Source organism: Dipodomys spectabilis, unplaced genomic scaffold (genome assembly GCF_019054845.1).
Source record: "Dipodomys spectabilis isolate Male_0828 unplaced genomic scaffold, ASM1905484v1 ptg000146l, whole genome shotgun sequence".
Taxonomy (NCBI): Eukaryota; Metazoa; Chordata; class Mammalia; order Rodentia; family Heteromyidae; genus Dipodomys; species Dipodomys spectabilis.
Window position 1 is genome coordinate 2,422,239 of NW_024870823.1, and position 20,138 is coordinate 2,442,376.

At 42.9% G+C, this 20,138-nt stretch overlaps 1 protein-coding gene across 1 annotated transcript in view; it reads left to right on the forward strand.

The window, feature by feature from the left end:
* Sptb (spectrin beta, erythrocytic) overlaps positions 1–20,138 on the forward strand; it is a 109,839-nt gene that overhangs the window by 32,855 nt on the left and 56,846 nt on the right. The window lies entirely within an intron of this gene.

Genomic DNA, 20,138 nt, shown 5'->3' on the forward strand with positions numbered 1-20,138 from the left:
AAATAGAGCAGGTGAAAATCAGTCATAGGAATGTAATGATAACAAAAGAAGATGAGTATACAAGGATTTCAGTGCTTCACATAACATGAATGTTATTATTGTTTTCAGTGAAGATAGTCTACAAATTCCTATTGTTGGGGTGCACATTTCTCTTGTATGTTGGGACCTGAACCTTTCACACGTCGGTAGACAATTCATAATAGAAGCATTTATTCACTGGTAGTCAAGGGTAACTATAAAAATAGGATTGGAGGAGTGGCTCAAGTGGTAGAGCAGCCTGCCTAGCAAGTGTCTAGTCCAGAGTTCAAACTCTAGTACTGCCAAAAAAAGGTATAAAAATAAAGACAGAGTGGGTTTTCAACTCATCATTTTTACACCATGACTCCTGCTAAGCCACTGTTGGAGAGCAGGCTGCCACATGCTATTCATCAAGGTTCTCTGCCAGCCCTAGGCATGATTTTAAGGATGGCTTGAGTCCCCTATTGTTGGATCTCACCTGTAACCCTCTTTTTGGGGGATTTCCTAAAGGCCTGGCCTATACCGCTTTGATAATTAAAAGCAATTAATAGAACATATCAATAAAACATGAGGTTGGAAGAAAGGAAATACACCAAATTAAAAGTGGTCCCTGACTAAATGAGAGCTAATATGCAGCTCTTTTCTGGGATGGGAGCCTGGTGGAAGTTAGCTATTGACACGGGCCACTCAAGAGAATGGACAAATTTTGAAGAAGCATGGCATAGTTTGGTCAAAGCCCATGAACTAAAGCTAAGAAGAGGAGACTGATGATAGTTTTTCTGGTTGGCAGCAACCAGCCCTGAGGGAGCAGGGGTGGTAGCAAGGTGAGTCAGGCTATATTCCCCTCTGTGCAAACCCCTTCTTGTTTCAAACCCTCCTCCTCCTCCAGTGGACTGGAAAGGCAGTGAACTTTTTTCAAAGAGGGCAGTCACAGAGGAAGCCTGAATTCTGTGTGTGTGTGTGTGTTATTGGGCTTGAATTCAGAGACATGATTTCGTTCGGCTTTTTTTGCTTAAGGTTGGTGCTCTACCATTTAGGCCACACCTCTACTTCTGGCTTTTTGCTGGGAAATCAGAGATAAGAGTTTCATGGAGTTTTCTGTCTGAGTTGGCTTCAAATCTCAATCTTCAGATCTCAACCTCCTGAGTATCTAGGATTATAGAGCCACCAGCATTAGACTTCTGAACTATTGAAAGAAAGTTACAGTCCCCCTAGTATTAGAGGCTAAATGTTGTGATGAACACTGAGGGCTGTGACAGAGCTGTGACCAAGTAGAAATAAGAAAGCCAGGAAGTTACTGCTTTGTTTACTGTGAGGTATTGTGGCAGATATTCAAACATTGATTTTTGTCTCCAATGGATTAAAAACATCTTGAAGGGAAAAGGGAGCAGCAGCATGATGATTTTCAGTGACAGAAACCACATGACCTCTCTCCATCCTTCCCCTAAAGCCTCTTTTCTAGGGATATATCTCAGACATCATGGTGGGGGATGGGTACCAACTAGTGTCTGCTCCTGAGCACTATAAAAGCCTCAAGAAGTGCAACATTACAAGACGCTTAGCTAATCATAAATCTGGCCTGCAACACTCAAAGATACACAGACCGGTACCTGTGTAGGTGCCACACTGGATAACATCCTTCCGATGATTAAAGAAGAAGATCTTTTGTATTGTTGTGATAAAGGTCATGTACAGAGGGATTACAATGACATAACTCAGGTAATGAGTACATTTCTTTTTGGCAATGACACCCCTTCTCTTACTCTCTCCCAGTTATTTCCTTTCTTTCAAGTTCTATGAGCAGAGGAGAGAATAGCTACTATTTTATCACTGGAGAAATTGAGGCATAAAGAAGAGCTAATTTGTTTTTCTGAGATTTAGAGCAATGTTAAAAGCCTGTGTGTGCATGTATTCAGGGCCTGTACTGTGTGCCGGGCATTCTGTCAAAACTTGAAATACATTATCTCATTTGAGCCAAACAGCAGTGCTGGGATGATGACTATTATTAACTCCACTTTATAGATGAAGAAATAGAGGCTTAAATAAGTAGCCTTACTGCTGCCTCACTAGTAAGTGGCCAAGTCCAGAGTTATCCCAGGCAGCCTAACTCCACACATGCCTAACCACTATGAAACACTGCCTGGCTCACTTCCCCAGATCAAAGTCACCTTAGTCTACTATTTCTGGCACTAACTCTCCTCTGCTCTTTCTGGAAACTAGCTCAAGTGCTTACTGAATGGTACAGTATTGCTACCATGCTTTAGAGGACATGGAGGGATGGTGGGCACTTTGGAGTTGCTTGCAGACTACTTTTTGCAATGACCATTCCTCCACACCTTTCAAATGACCTGCCCCAGCTCATGTATCCTCCACTCTGGCTACACACGCATGCTTCCCCAGATACAGCCCTTGCTGGCCCCAGCTCCACCCAAGCTATTTGGAATCAGGCCACTTTGAGAGAGAAGAATGTAGTCTTAGTTACTCTGCAAACAGCTCAGCCTCATTACAGGTGAAGGCTGATGAGCTGTCCAGGTGGGAGATTCTGAGTAGTCCATTGACAGTGCTCAGAATTAGGGGTTCCAGCTGCTTCTAGGTGATAACATTTACCGCTCTCTGGAACCGATACTAGGAGTGTGTTATCAAACTACAGCACATTTGGGGAGCCTCTGCTAGACACCCTCATGCATTGGAGTGTCCTCTCAGTGGATGTGTACTTAGTATAAAAAGACCCTAAAGCCAGGCATTGGTGGCTCGTGCTGCTAATCCTACCTATGCAGGAAGCTGAGATCTGAGGATCTCTGTTCAAATCCAAACCATGCAGGAAAGTCTGAGACTCTTATCTCCAATTAGCCACCAAAAATCCAGAATTCAAGCTGTGGCTCAAGTGGTAGAGCACCAGCTTTGAGTGAAAAAGCTAAGGAACAGAGCCTAGGCCCCGACTTTTAGCCCTCTACTAGCGTGAATACACACACACACATACACACACACACACACACTCCCTAAAAGCAGCAGCAGTAAAGACATTTCTGACTGCCTGTGTCTGGCCTTGGAAGTCACCCTGTCATGCTATCTGGGACAGTTTGGGGGTAAAGGTGCTGGCGATCCTCCCAAGAAATGTGCATCTTGGTGCAGGATAGAGACCTGGTGTGTTCGTGTTCTGAAATCTCAGGATGTGGATTAGCTGTGACCCTAAAGGGCTGCTTGGGCCTCCCAGTAAAGATCATCTTTCTTTCCTGTTGCCTTTCTTGATGCTCTCATTGCCTGGTGTTGAGCTGGATGTGGAAGAATTTATCTCAGATGTTTTTAAAACTGTTTATAACCTCCCTACTCCTTTGATGTCCACATTCCTTCCTGCAGAGGGCTTGGGTCAAGCTGGGCTGACCAGGCAGTGACCATAGTGGTTAAGGGCATAGGCTTTGAGCCAGACTGCCTGGGTTTGAAGACTAATTGTCCTTTATAGGCTGACTGACTGAGACAAGTCTCTTGAACCTTCTCAGCCTTGATTTCCTGACCTATCACCTGGGAATAACGACAGTGACTTTCTCTTTTCTCTCTGTTCTGAGGAGTCCAGTGCCTGGTGAGAGGTAAGATGTCCACAAATACTTGATGACAAACTTCTGTTGGCTAGCTGAGAAAAGCAGAGCATGAAGAGAAAGTTGTTTTTCCAGCTCTGTCAATGAGGAAGCTTCCAGTTCCCTGTCTGATTGTAAGCTTCTTGAGGAAGGGACAGAGTGTCTTCTAAAGAACACATACATAGTACCTACACTAGAAATATTTATCTGATGTCATCACAGCGCTATCTTACATGAATTTGATGTTAGCCATAGGTGAACAGGATAGCAGCAAAATGGAGAGGCCGTGGACTACACCTGTCTGGCTCTGTGGTGTCTTCCCTAGAGAAGGGCTGCCCTGTTGCTGCTCTTCCTTCTGGGTAGCAGTATTTGGCACATAGACAGATGTCAGTATGTGTGTGCCCAGCGAAGGACTCTGTGGACCATGGCCTGGCCAGATGAGGTATATGAACACATCTCTTTGCAATACCTAGGGGTTCTTTTTGAGAATGGGTCCCTCCAAAAAGCAAGTGCAGCTTTCTGAATTTGCATTACAAGTTCTGTAGTTGCATCTTAAGTGATTTCAGAGCCTTGTTTATGGCCATGCATTAGAGGCAGTCATTGTTATCCTTGTGATTTGCAAGGCTTTATTTGTATTTATATGAAATGCTAGGAAACCTCTAATCACAAATTGAAACAAATGCCCAAAACCTTTACTGTGCTGTCTCTCACAGAGGGAAAGACTCAATCAAGTAAGCAGATTAGTCGTGTGAGGCAGCCTCAAAAGCCAGAAAGGTGAGGAACAGCTGACTCCTATGAACAGATGCCAAGGGCTCCTAGCAGTCTTCGTGTATTTTTTTCTGAATGCCAATTCTGGGGCTTGAACTCAGAGCCTGGGCACTGGTCTCTTAGCGTTTTTACTCAAGGCTGGCACTCTATCACTTGAGCCACAATCCCTCTTTGGATTTTTGGTGGTTGATTGGAAATAGGAGTCTCACGCACTTTCTTGCCAAGTATGGCTTTGAATGTAGACCCTCAGATCTCAGCTTCCTGCATAGGATTATAGGTGTTGAGCGACTGGTGAGGGCTAGTCTTTGTCTTATGAGAAAGAGGAGTTTTGCTTCCTGATGGGTACACAATGGAGTACAAGTACTGGCACTACCACTCAAGCGTGGGACAAGGAGCCTGATCTCCAACACGATTCACTCAGCTGCAACTGAGATTAATAGTACCTTTCTGATACATATTATTTGCATCGAACAATGAAAATTACCATTACTTGTATCAGCTGTCCTTTCTATGAAGACTTCTCTAGTTTCTCTAGCTTTAAATATTCTTTCCTGCCTCTGAAATCCCATCACTTACATCTTTTTTGATGTTTCCATCATTTTGTCTTATTTTATTATGATTTATATATGTCTCAGGAAACCAGAGGCCAGAATTCATGCCAATATCATAATTATATCCCTCTTTACAGTACCTTTCTCAAGCAAACATTCTTACTCTCATTACTGAAAAATAAACTATACTAATTATTCGAAGTTATTATTGTCGGAGCAGTAATACATAATGGACTTGCCAGCAGATGGTATTCTATTAATTCTTTTGTCTTTTTACTTAAGTCTATTTATAATGCTAGTTTTATTGTTTTCTTTTTAGGCTTCTTGGGGTGTAATTGATGTATAGTAAAATTCATTCTTTTTAACATACATTTCTATCTGTAGGTTTTGATAAATGTGTATAGTCATATTCCCAACACCACAACTACATCCCAGAATTCCCCCCTGCTTGTTTGTTTCAGCCTGTTTTTCTATCCTAATCCCTGGCAGTCATCGAATCCCTGGCTTTGTTTTCTGTCCCTATAGTTTTCCCTATGCTAGACTATCGTATAAATGGAAGTATAGAGTATCCAACCTTCTGAATCTAGCTGTTTGTTCTTAGCACTTGTAATTGAGTATTATTCCATTCTGTGGCTATGTTAGCTGGTTTATCCATTTACCTGTTGATAAACAAACATTCAGCTTGTTTCTCGTTTGGGGCCTATATAAATAAAGCCATTATAAATATTTGTAGAAAAGTTTTTGTGTGAACATGCGTTTTCCCTTTTCTTGGATAAATACCTAGGAATGGGCTTGCTGAGTTATATGGTAAATACATATTTAATTTGGTAAGAAACAACCAAACTGTTTTATAAAATAGCTGCACTATTTTGTATTCCCACAAACAATATGTGGGAGTTTCAGTTTCTACCCATCCTGATCAATACCTGTTGTTTTCCATGTTTTAATTTATTTTTTATTTTTTATTCCAGTCCTAGGACTTAAACTGAGAAATTGGGTGCTGTTTCTGTGGGGGGGGGGGGGGGTTGCTCAAGGCTAGCGCTCTACCACTTGAGCCATAGCTCTACTTCTAGCTTTTTTGGAGATAAGAGTCAGATTCTTATCTCGAAGCCTGGGCTGGCTTCGAACCATGATCCTCAAATCTCAGCTTCCTGAGTAGGTAGGATTACAGGCATGAGTCGCTGGCTTTTATTTCTTGTCAGTTTTTAAAAGTCATTCTAATAGACCTGTGATGACATGTCATTGTAGTTTGAATTTGCATCTCCTTTATGAGAAAAGAAGTTGAGCCTTTTTTCATGTTCTTGGTTTCCATTCTTATGTCTTTTTTGTTGAAGTGTCTGTACAAATCTAAAGATTTTTTAACTGTGGTTTTGTTTTTGCATCTTTCTAATACTTTATTTTTCTGTTAGTATAAAGGTTTTAAAGGGCTTCCCGATTGCTAGGCAGACACTCTTAGCACCATGCCTCTAGTCCTTTTTGCTCTGGTTATTTTTGCGCAGTCTCTTGCTTTTTCCTGAGCCACCCTAGACTGTGATCCTCCTATTTATCCTTTCCACTGTAACTCACAGGTGTCACCATACCCATTTTTTTTCTATTGAAATTTCTATTTCTAAAGATCTTGGATTTTTTTTCCCCAGGCTTGCTTGGCATGGCAGAATGACATTGGTTGGGATGGGGTCTGGGGAACTTTTGGCCAGATTGGCTTTGATCCACAGTCCTTCCAATCTCCACTGCCCTAGTCCCTGTGATTACAGAAACGAGCCATTGACATTGGTTTGTTTTTCTGTTAATGAGTTTTAAGAGTTCCTCATGTGTTAAACACAAGTTCTTTATCAGATACATGTACTGCAGTCATTTTCTTCCAAGCTACTTACTTATGTTTTTATTCTGTTAGCAATGTCTTTTAAATAGCCAATGTTTTCAATTTTGCTAGTCAGATTTATCAGTTTTTTTCCTTTATAAAAATTGTTTTTAATGGGCTACACTTTTAATATTGGATCTAAATTATTTTCCTTAATAACATGAAATTTTTATTCTGTTTTTTTCCTACGTTATAAAGTTACAGGTTTGAGCTACTTTTTGTATATGGAGCTATGGGCCAATGTTCATATGTTCTTTTGTATATGGAAGTCCAGTTGCTCCAGAATTATTTGTTAAGAAGATTTAATAATATTGGATCTTCAAATTCTTTCACCATTAAGGTGATTTTTACCCCTGTGTTAAAAATCAACTGAGCTGGGGGCTGGGAAGTTGGCTCAGTGGTAGAGCGCTTGCCTTGCATGCCTGAGGCCCTGGGTTCGATTCCTCAGCACCCCATAAGCAAGAAGAAAAAAGCCGGGAGTGGCACTGTGGCTCAAGTGGTAAAGCGCTAGCCTTGAGCTGAAGAGCTGAGGGACAGCACCCAGGCCCAGAGTTCAGGCCCCACGACTGGACCAAAAAAAAAATCAACTGAGCTAGTGCCAGTGGCTCATGTTGATAATCCTAGCTACTCAGGAGGCTAAGATCTAAGGATCATAGTTAGAAGACAGACAGTGCAGGAAAGTCTGTGAGAATCTTATCTCAAATTAACTGCCCAAAGAAAGTTGCAAGTGGAGCAGTGGCTCAAATGGTAGAACACTAGCCTTGAACAAAAAAAGCAAAGAGATAGCACACAGGTCCTGAGTTCAAATCCCAATACTGACATGCAAAAAAACCACCATCAATTGATCTGTTAATTACTGAACATTTTTCAAAAAATTTAACCGTGACTGTCTCAAGACTTTTATACATCATAGTTGGATCCTTCTCTGAGGCATTCACGAACAATTTCAATGTGAAGGACTCTAGCAAACACTTATTTTTCAAACAATTAGTTTTTTAAATATTAAGCAATCAACTGATCATACATGCTGATTTGTTTCTATTCAATAGATATGCATGCCTGTCCTTTTGCTATACTTTATCATCTTGATACCTGACGTTTTATGTTAAGATTTGAAGTCAACTAATGTGAGTCCTCCTATTCTGTTGTACTTCTCAAACTGGGTTTTTTTTACTTCTATTGTTTAAACCTTTTGGTAGAAAATTTTAAACTAGCTTGGTTATTTCTTCCAAAAAGTCCTACCAGGATTTTGTCAATGCATTAAATTTAGATCCGTTTTTGGAAAAATGACATCTTCACAATATTGGATCTTCCAGTCTTTAGGCATGCTGTATCTCACTATGTATTTAGATCTCCAATTTATTTCTTCAGTACATTGTAGTTTTCACTCTATAGATTGTGCACATATTTTGATATGTTTATAGCTACAGTATTTTAATGAGTTTCGGGGCATTGTGTTCAATACATACTTGTTGAATTCATTGTTAAAAAGTGCCAATCTAAAGCCGGGCACAGTGGCTCACACCTGTAATCCTAGCTACTCAGGAGGCTGAGAACTGAGGATCCTGGTTCAAAGCCAGCCCAGGCAGGAAAGTCCGTGAAACTCCTATCTCCAATAAACCACCAGAAAACCGGAAGTGGCACTGTAGCTCAAATGGTAGAGCACTAGCCTTGAGCTGAAGAGCTGAGGGACAGCGCTCAGACCCAGAGTTCAAGCCCCACGACCGACAAAAAAAAAAAAGTGCCAATCTAGCTGGGTGCCGGTGGCTCATGTCTGTTATCCTTGCTACTCAGGAGGCTGAGATCTGAGGATTGCAGTTCAAAGACAGACCAGGCAGGAAAATCTGTGAGACATCTTATCTCCAATAAACCACCAGAAAACTAGAAGTGGCACTGTGGTAGTGGTAGAGCACTAGCCTTGAGCTGAAGAGCTCAGGATCAAGGCCTGGGCCCAGAGTTCAAGCCCCAAGACTGACAAAAAAGGAGAGCGAGAGAGAGGGAGAGAGAGAGAGAGAGAGAGAGAGAGAGGAAAAAAAAGAAGTGCCAATCAACTCTTAAGTTCTACTATTAATTCAGTTATCAAACATAAGATGCTAGAATAGGATTAGAAAATTCATCACATCTCTTGGTTATGGACAGGTTAACAATCCGCCTCGCAGTTCAGAGTATAAAGAAGTTGAGCTTCATTCTGACACCTTCCCTACCACATTTTTTAACCTTGGACAGCTCCTTCCTCCTGACCAGGTTCTGACTCAAGCACAAGTTGTACTGAGAAATCTATACCCTCCAGGAGCAGAAAGGTCAGAGCTGGTGTTCTCTGTAGATGCCTTAGATAGTTGCCTCCCTTTCATGATTTAAAGGTTCTGGATAGCATGTCTGGCCATTTTATCCATTGGCCTGGTTTGGCTCTAACCCTGCCTCTTTCACACCCTCGGAGTCATTTGAGTGAGGTACTTTATTTCCATAATACTGTATTTGGATACATTGCATGGGGAAATGTAGGTACTTACATCTTTTCTAACCAGTTAACATGTACTCGTTGAGCACCTACCATGTGGAAAACATTTTTGAACCTCCAAAGTGAATAATAGTACCTTCCTTTTGAAGAGCTTACAATGATGAGCAAGTAGGATGTCAACTCAACGTTGATGGACATTGGATTGGCCAGTAAGTTTGAGGAAGAACTGCTTGAACTGTTGCACTCAGTGGAGGAAACTGTCTTTAGTAGGTTAGGAGAGTGAATAGGTGAAGATGAAGTGAGAGGGAAAGTGTCACCAGCGAGACAGTGGGGAAATAACAACAAGCTCACCCTCTGTATCTTTTATCCTTTTGTCATGACAGTATATTGATCAAGTTCACAAATTTGATGCCAACTAATACTGTATGTTATTTGTCCATAGCAATACCTTGGACTGTATGATCCTATCCAGCCTATATATCATTGATCTCTAAGGCCCTGTAATCCGTATAGCAGTGTTAAATGGTAGGTGGTGAGTGTCCTGTTAGGTACCCTAACTGTACTAATGAAGAATTGCAAAGTGAAATTTGTATTTCTTGCTTGCATTATGGACAAGTAGCTTGGGGTGAATCAAGGGAGAAGCTTTGATGCAGCAATGGTACTTGCTAGACCCTGTGTTGAAAACTATACAACTTGGAGGTGGGAATGGGAGGGGAAAACTGAGAAGGGGGAGGGAGAGAGGGAGGGAGGGAAAGGAGGGAAAGAGGGAGGGAAGGGGTGACTATCCAAAAAGAGATGTACTTATTGACTCATGTAATTGTAACCCCTCTGTGCATCACTTTTATAACAACAATAATTTTTTTAAGGAAAGAAGCTTTGCTTCCTACATTCAGGAAATCAGGCTCATTCTTCTCGTAGCCTCACCCTCTAGGTTCTAGAATCTTTTAGGGAAAAGAAGAAAAGGATGGTGAAGATATTGAAATGGTGCATATCATTAAGTGAGGCTCACCTACCACAAGTACTGAAAAGTATCTCTAAGCTATGTTTTTGCAGAATGAGTAGAACTCAGATCCTGGAAGCCCCAAGCAGTCTCTGCTACTATAGTACAGGGAAACTCAGGTACAAAATATTTGAGTGACTTGTAGAAGGCCATACAGCTAAGTACAAGATGGGATTTCAACCCAGGTGCTCTTGTTTTGGCAGAATAGAAATAATAGCAGCAGCGGCCACACCAATAATGATATCTAATGGTTTGTGAAGGGGGGGGGATATCCAGAAAATGAGACAGTATACATTGAAGTCTTAATAAAGTCCAGATTCCCTTCCAAGCCCTAGGCTTTGCACCACAGCCCTATAAACAGCCTCATGGCTTCCTGAGCCAGCAGCTGGTGGTCTTCATTAGTGGAGCTCAGGCTTGGGGCTCAGTAGAAGAGCAGCTGAATGATACTGTTCTGGGAGACTACACCGCAGGAACCAAGTTTACCAGGCAGAAAGTGGCTGCACCTGCCTTGCCTTGCTGACTCTCGCAAGCACCTTCCCAGACGTCCCCAGAGGACAACCCCGTAGCGCCAGCCGTGGTACTCTGGCCAGGGATGGGAAAACCCCTGGCTAGTGCCCATGCTTTCAAGAGGCCTTGTGGTCCAAAGCAACCTTTAAAAGATGAATTTAATTTAATTATTGTAAAAACTCCAACATGAATGAATAACCAAACTGGCACCTATAACTTATGTATTATTTAAAGGTTATATTTTTTTAAAAAATAGCTTCTTTTGTCAGTGTAGCAGAGATGTTGGGATAGAAACCATTCTGGGACTGGCATTTCTGTGACACAGGAAGGAGACAGGAAAGGCTTCTTTGCGACGTGGAAAAGCCCCCCCTGTTGGGGACACATCTCTCATTCTCATCAGTCTTGTGGGTGAGAATGTTGCTGTGGGTTGAGTCCGAATTGTTCTACGTAGAGATGGAGAGGAGCTTGGGCCCTGATGCCACTGCCCATCCCTTCTGTGGCATCACCCAGCAACAATGAAAGAGGCAGCAGAAACAACAGTAATGACACCATAGCATTGGTGATGAATCTCTAGCACTATAGTCATATGCCTTCCTTCCAGCCTCTTTGCCATCTTGACCTCCAGATTGGCCACTGGATAGTGGCCCATGGCAGAAATTGATCTTATCCTCTTATGGAGCAGTGATCTGAATTTCCCACTTCTCATCCATTTTTTCAACAAGTGTTCTTTAGGCCTATTTCAAGTGACCAGCCTTATGCTGTTACAGTCCATGCTGCCATTCGCAGAGCTCCAGGCCCTCTCTCTCTCCATCTCATCTGTAGCTGACATTCTTTAGCTTGTTCATGTTTGCCTGTGACTTCTTGATTTAATCCACATTTCTCGAGTTACTAACAAACCTGAATAAGGCCTTTTGAATTCCCTCTTGGCAACTTTTATCAAGATGCAGGACAAGAGGAGGTTTTGTTTTTGTTTGTGGGTTGTTTTTTTTTGAAGATGGAGAGTTCCTGGCCATGTTAATGTGAAGATGTGCTGGGTGCTGGGTGCCGGGTACTGGTGGCTCACGCCTGTAATCCTAGCTACTCAGGAGGCTGAGATCTGAGGATCCCAGTTCAAAACCAGCCCAGGCAGGAAAAGTCCCAGAGACTCTTATCTCCAATAAACCACTCAGAAAACTGGAAGTGGCACTGTGGCTCAAGTGGTAGAGAGCTAGCCTTGAGCTGAAGAGCTGAGGGACAGCGCCCAGGCCCAGATTTCAAGCCCCACGACTGACAAAAAAAAAAAAAATGAAGATGTAAGGGATGGGCAGCAGGAAGGACCATAGGATCTGGCCTTATGTGGCAATGGCCCTGTGAGGAGTTAGGAGTGAATCAGAGTGAGGCCATGTCAGCATTCTCAGTGCATGTCTTGACTGTTCTCTCTACTAGGCAGTCAAAGCAGTAAAGGGCCCATGGGGTTGGGTGGGAGAGAAAAATAAACCTCTTTCATATTCGAAGGAAATGTCCTATATTGTTTCATTTCTTTTTTCTTTGTTCTGTCATGGCAGTGCTGGGGTTTGAACTCAGGGCATTACACTTGTAGGTGCTCTACCATGCCCCTAACTCTTTTTGCTTTACTTTTATTTTAACACTTGATCTTAGCCAAAAGACGGAAAAGTGATTTTTACTTGAAAAAAAATGTTTTGGGTTTGTTTTTTTTTTTAATCTCTAAGGCCCTGTAATCAGTAGCAGTGTTAAATGGTAGGTGGTGAGTGTCCTATTAGGTACCCTAACTGTACTAATGAAGAATTGCAAAGAATTGCCCAGAATGGCCTGGACTGTCATCTCCTAGTTATGCTTGCCCTGTACCTGGGGTGACAAAGTGCGTGCCACTCTGCCCGTCTTTTTATTGGATGAGATGAGATCCTGTGAACTTTTTGCCCAAGCTGTCCTCCTGATCGCTACTTCTCAATGAGGTGGGATTGCAAGTGGGAGTTACCATACCTGGCCATCTTTCTTCTTCTTTTTTTTTTTTCTATTAGTGTCCCAGACAGATAGCACAAAAGCCCTCAACTGTGGAGGAAATAGCAGTTTGAAGAACTGAAAGACTTGGAGGTTACATACACATAATGAGGATAGCAGATGAGTTTAGAAAGGGAGACAGAGCCAGACCATGCCAGATGAGAGGCCATGTTAAGAGGCTAATGCGTATTTTGGGTTTCCTCTGTGCCTAGGACACATCACTGTACAGTTGACCCCCTTTATCCATGGTTCACATTTATGGTCTTACTAGCTCATGATCACTTTTATCTGAAAATACTTCATGGTAAATTCCAGAAATACGTCTTACGTTGCACATAATTCTGAGTAACATGATGAAATCTTGCACGTTCCTGCTCTCTCTTACCTGGGTATGAATTGGGATGTGTCCAGCATATGCCCATTATGTATACTGCCCTCCTGTCTGTCACTTTGCAGCCCTCTCTGTTATCAGATTAGCTCTCATGACAGTACAGTGCTAGTGTCAAATAACTTTATTTTGCTCAAAGGCATCAAAGCACAAGAGTAGCACTGTGGGCTATTTTATTGCATTACAAGCAATTTTATTACACTACATTGTTATGATTGTTTTTCTCTATTATTAGTTTGTTGATCTATTAATGTGCCTAATACATAAATTAAACTTTATTGTAGGTGTGTAAAACAACATATATACAAAGTTCAAGGTCTTTAAAGTCTCAAGCATCCTCCAGGAGATTTGGGGATGTACCCCTCATGGATAGGGGTGGATTATGATAAATTTGTAAATTTTAGAGTATATACAGAAGTTGAGAGAATAGCATCATGGAACTTTCATATGTAGCTCACCCCCACGTCAATCATTAGGGGTTTCTTGTTTGTTAAATCAGTTTCCTATTTGCTGAGAATTAAAGTACATCCCAGACATAATGTAACGTGCATCACTACACTCTTCAGCACCACTAAAAATATAGCAATATAGTATGTTCATTTTTTTTGTCAGTCGTGGGGCTTGAACTCTGGGCCTGGGCACTGTCCCTCAGCTCTTCAGCTCAAGGCTAGCACTCTACCACTAGAACTACAGCGCCACTTCTGGTTTTCTGAATGGTTTGTTGGAGATAAAAATCTCTTGGACTTTTCCTGCCTGGGTTGGCTTTGAACCGGGATCCTTAGATCTCAGCCTCCTGAGTAGCTAGGATTACTGATGTGAGCCACTAGCGCCAGACAGTATGTTCATTTTTTATACAACTCTAATGTCATTATCATACATAACACAATTATAATTCCTATTGTCATCCGAATTTAGTATGTTAGTCAGACAGCTCTGATTGTCTCAAACAAGGTATACATTGCCTTCGGTTAGTATATCCCCTATCTCTTTTAATCTACAATAGTCTTTCTTTGCCTCATTATTTTTGCCCTTGTTTTTAATGGTATTGACTTGTTGAAGAAACTGAGTCAGCTGTTTTCAGGTGCCCCACATTCTACCATTGTCTCTGTTTCTTCTGTGTGCTGGTACTCAGAGCCTGGGTGCTGTCCTTTAGCCTTTTCACTGAAGGTTAGTGGTCTACAACTTGAGCCCAGTTCCACTTCTGTCTCTTTGCTTCTTAACTTGTTTCTGGAGTTTCTGCAATTCCTGAAAATGGGAAGTTAGCTATAAGCATGATTATATTGAGGTTCAATATTTTTTGGCAAGAATACCACCAGTCATAATCTCCTTCACACTGATCACATCAAGAGGTACACAATGTCTAGTTGTCCTATTCCTGATGATACTGATATTCATCCATTGAATTCAGATGTTGAGAACTTGGATCCCCCCATTGCAAGATTGCTCCACCAACCTGCTAATGGTTTTAATTTCTTTGCTTTTCTGAATCAATTACTTCACTAGAAATAGCTGATAGCTAGTTTAAATTATTTCAGTCTCTTCTTGACCATTTCTAATCTGAGACCTCATTACCTCTTACAGTTTTCATCAAGGAGGAGAAAAATGTGGTGAGTCTGGGGGGAAAGTCCTCATGAAAGAAGAGAAATTGACCACTTAACTTTTTAATTCAACTGCTATAAAATATTACTTATTCTAGAAGAGGAGGCCAGTGTTAATCTTTAAAGAAATGGACTGGGCAAAGAGGAGGTAGACCTGGGTAGGAATAGCTTTCCACAAATGTAGTTATTGAATCTGGAATCCCAAGAAGAGAATAATGTGAATATTATTTATAGATTGTCTAAAATGCCTGGTGCCAGAAATGTTTGAAATTTAAATTTTTTCATGATTTTGGAATATTTGCAAGTACCTAATGAGTTACATCAGGAAGAGGACCCAAACCTAAACATGAAATTAATTTAGATGTCACATGCATCTTATTCATATAGCTTGGAGATAATTTTACATAATACTTTCAGTGAGTCTGAGTTTCGACTGTGACCCATCACATGAGGTCAAGTGTGGAATTTTCCACTGTGGAAACGTTTCCACCTGTGACTAAACTCAAATGTTTTGAGTTCCCACCCAAAAACATTTTAGACTTTGTAGCATCTTAGATTTAGGATTTCTAGGTTTGAGATGATCAATCTGTCTACAAGTGTATCATCTCTCCTCTTACTTTTAATTGTTCCCAGTGGACATTGCTTCTGAACAGGATGTGAGGTGCTGATAGCTGCTGTTGTTGAAACAGCGGGTTGATGAGCCCATCCCCACATCAGATCAGAGCAGCACCTGTTCCCAACCAAATCCGGGCAAGAACTGGCTGAGCCAAGTTTTCACCCCACCCTGCTTCCAGCAACTGCAGCACCATTGGAGCCAGTTCTTAAGAGGAGATTTTTTTTTTCAGGATGAGAATGAGCAAGTTGTGACTTGTGAGCCTGAAGCCCCTGCCTCCTGGCAAAACTTGTCACTGGAGAGTCGAACAGACTCCACCCACTGCACATCCTCTGATCATAATTGCATTGCGTAGTCACAGACACTTTAAAGAATGGTGAAATACATAAATACACACATGCACATACACTCATCAAAACAGTATGAGAACCACTGAGCCAATCATAGGGAACTTATTCTAAAGAGTAAGTGAAGAATCTCGGGGCTCTAAGAACCCTAAACTGTAGCTGACTGAGTTGATATCTGGGAACTACATAGTGTTGAAAAGAAGAGTGTGTTCTGGGCAGGAGAAACAGGTTGATCAGGCACTGCCTGTGGTTTCCAGCAGCGTGGCCTAGAAAGGCCACTCACAGTGGCCTGATAATCTGGGCTTCACTACCACCTCATGGTGCCGAAATTCTCCTGTTCTGCTATTCTGGGAATATGTGCTCAGTCTCAGCCATATTGAGACTGAACTCTAATTTCTAAGTAGCGTAGCAACGTCTAGTAGGTGGAGGGAAGTGCCAGACTAGATTAGAGGTAGAGAGGAAGTTAGGCCTACAGAGAGCTTTAGAATAAGTTCCCTACAATGGACCCATCGTTTCGCATTGTTTTGATGAGTGTATGTGCACGTGTGTATTCATGTATTTCACCTGTCTTTAAGGTGTCTGTGAATACACAATGTAATTATGGTCAGAGGATGTGCAGTGGGGTGTTCCCTCATGGGTGACGCATTGGCAGAAAAGTTACCAGGGGAACATCAAAATTTAATCTCCTGATTCAGGTTAGCATTATACTAGATTTGGGGTATCATGGGAAGGAAGGGTAAACTATATGACTAGACAAAACAAGCACACGTCCATCTAGATTTTGTTTATGGAAGTCATTGCACAATCTTCTATACCTGCCTGCACCCTAGCCTCACTAAGGAGCGTGTATTGCCTTCTATGAACCGCACTTCCTAGTCTTGAAATAGAACTTCACTTTGTTACTTCTCACCTTTGAGGACACAGTGGAGAATGGTGGGTAGTCACTCTGTTGGGGGATGGGGGAGAAAGAGAGAAGATAAAGCATCTCTTCTGCTTGGGGCTTTGTGGAGGCTGACATGAGACCCAACTAAGCCCAAGAGGGAGAGCATTGTGGCCACAGCCACTTCCTCAGTGGAGCTTGGGATTCTGAGGCCCAACACTGGATCTAGAGGCAGATGGGTTCCTGGGACACATGTAAATTGTAGAACCTGATTCATCAGTGATACTGTGAAATCCATTTACCAAATAGATGTTCCTTCAGTGAGTGCTCTGTGTTCTCGTGATCAGATGAGCATTTTGGTATTGCAGAGCTCCTTTCTAGGGACCTGGGCTTCTCAGGATATAACATGGGGTGTCATGGAGTGGCTCATTGGCAAGGGCAGCTCTGGAGATGGGATTGCTCAGCTGCTGGACAAGCAGGTGGTTGCCCTTGGTTTGGAATCCTATGGACCTCCATTTTTATAAGGGATCTGGTGGCTTAAGAAGACTTCGTGGAGGCTTGTGGGTGAATTGGAGACATGAATTGACTCTTCTTCCCTGGGTTTGCTGATGGGGTGGGAGGCCTAATTATAGCCCAGTACTTGCAGTCCTCCATGACTCATGGAGGGCCACTCTAGAGGCACAGATGGCTTATATCTCTGGAAATGTGACCAGATCTCCCCCCCCCCCCCCCGTCTTTTCCCAAGTTCCCCTCAGGTATCAACTTGAAAGTCATTTCCATTGGGGCTCCTCATTTGGTGCCCCACCCCCACATCCCCTTCCATGAACCCTGAACCTATGCTATTCTTTTTAGTCACAGTAGTGTCTTTGTAGTCAGGGCTATGCAGAGCTATTGTGACAGTAATGGAGATAGGCATGGGTGACACTGAGAGGACACTGGGTTGAATTTGGTTTCAGGTGTGTCTAAGGAGTTTGCTGTCTGGAATAACGATCTGGAAAACAGCTTTCCCATTTTCTTGTTTTCTGTCTGGCTGCCTCTCACACTTGATTCTCCAAGACCTTCCTGGCTGTGCATGCTGGCCCATCCCACCACCCCTAATGCAAGGAGGAAGACTACTCACTTGGGTTTCTAGATTCAGAATCTTTGTTCCTGGGTGCTTGTCTCCAGGGACCTGCCCTTCCAAAACCAAGCTACACTCATGTATTTAGACACACATCTATGTGTATGTGTTTTCACATTCCTGATAGAGCGGCTCCCTGGCTACTGCCTTCCGCAAGCCGCAGTCTCAGTTTTTAAGCAGGATGAATTGTTGTCGAGCCACCGTTGCTCTTCTACACCCGGGGCCATCAATCTTGCCTTGAACGCTGGTTCTGCTGGTCTGCCTGCTCAGTCTCATCTTTCTGGGGCAGACTTATTTACGGAGCCACGGCTAAGGTAATCTCACTCCCCAGCCCTGCAGCCTGGGCCTCTCTTGGCCACTCTTAAAAATAGCCCAGGATGAAGAGAGGTCTGGTTACCTCCTGTGCTCAGGGGCTGATCTCACCTCGCCTGCCTGTGTCTGGCAGCTCAGCCTTTCTCGGGGGCTGCTGGACAGGTTCATGGTCTTGCAGAAGGTGGTCAGCCTAACTCCCTCTTTGGCTCAGACCTCCTCTTAAGGGAGGCTGGGGAAGGGGAGGAGACAGGAAACTCCTTCCCAGCTATCTTCTCCCTGCAAGTGGAGTGGGAAATCTCGGCCTTGGAGGGAGCATGTCTATTTCTGGAGGAGGACAAGGGTGATCTTGGGCACAGACCTAGCATGGTAAAACATGCTGTTCAAGGTGGTGATTAGTTTCTGTCCTTTGTAGTTTCCCTAACCCTAAGTGGCAAATACCCTTTGCCCATACCTGGAAGCTAGGGAAGACCTTCTGTCCCCATGGACCATGTTTCTTTTCCTAAAGCCCATCTGGTCAAGACTGATAAAGTGGGCTACATTTTGGCCTTTGGTGTGAGCCACAGCAGTGATTTCCTAGATGACCTTGGGGAGGCCTTATCCCGTGTTCCGCTTAGGTTTTCTCCCTTGTGCACTTAGGATGGATCATTCTGGCTCCTGCCTTACTTCTAGGGGATGTGGTGCAATTGATTCATCCATCAAAGTGTGAAAAGTGTGAAGTGACAGAGTCCGGAAAACCAGGGTGGCAGCACTGCAGTTTTACTTGTACTTCTGAGTTTGTGTGTGCCTGCCTGGAAGTGTGTCTGTATGTTAGATGTGAGCATGTGAGTACGCACTGGTATGTGTGAGAGAGATAATATGACATGTGTGATTCACTAGTTGTTGACATGTCATTTACCTGTCACCTTGTCTGCGGCCCTCAGCCCCTTTGTGCTGTCTTGAATGTGAATGTTCTGAACCCCTTGTTGTCTGTCACAGACTTGGTCACAGGGTCCCATAAGTTTCTAGGGAGATGCCTCCGTGATCGGAACAGGAAGGAGAGCTAGTCGTTTCCTCAAGGCTCAGGGCATGCAGGGGCAACTAGGCTCCTCCAGCCTTCTGTCACACTTGTCTCCCTGGGCCCTCCTAGACTCCTCAATTATTCTTCAGGTTCCCCAATTCTGCTGGGTTCTTCCTCACCTTCAGAAAGAACACATTGCTCTTTATGCTCTCTTTGGATTCCTTTATTTTCCTTAGCATATGTTAGTTGTACAAAGGGGTTTCACTGTGATATTTACACACACAAACACACACACACACACACACACATATATAATGTACATTGATCAATTTATCCTCTCTATTCCTATTTCTTGTCCCTTCTTACAACAATTATTCTACTTTCATACATGTGTGTGAAGTACTTTATCATATTCATCCACCCTACTCACACTGGTACCCACCCCCAAACAGGCTCCATTTTACACTTGTGTCGCTCATTTATTTTTTTAATATGTAGATTCCAGATATGAGAGAGAACATGCAAAACTTATCTTTCTCTTTGTTTGGGTTCTTGGCCCTTTCCATTTATGGGGACCTCCAGGCTTCCTTGGAAAGCATTTAGCAACCACCTTGAACTTCCCTTCCCACCCCCCAGCCCCCAGTACCTAGTGCCGTACTCCATCCTATCCCAGTTGTGGTACATAGAATATCCTTACTATAATTGCTCATTTAATGGTCTGTTGCCTCTCCAGAATATAAGCTCCATAAGAACCCATTCCAACTTGTCTTACTACTTACCAATTGTCCACACAGCACCTGTCACTTCACTGAGGCTTAGTATACATTTGAGATAATTGTGAATGAGTGAATGAATGAATGAATGAATAGTGGGAAGGTGAGTAGTGGGAAGATACCCATGCTCATTGCATAGATACCGGACACATGGCTCCTTTGTCAGTGAGATGCCTTCAGCATCTACCGTAGTGCCTCCTACTGACAGCCATAATGGTACAGTAGCCTTCTCTGGGCTGCTTGGTCTGGCTGGGATTCAGTAGGAGACCTTGTCCTAGCACCTGCCTGCACTTCACAGAAGGCACAAATAAAAGCTCGGCTTTCTAAATATTGGCTGTGAAGTCTCTCCTCAGTGACGAGATGTCCCCCTCCCCTCC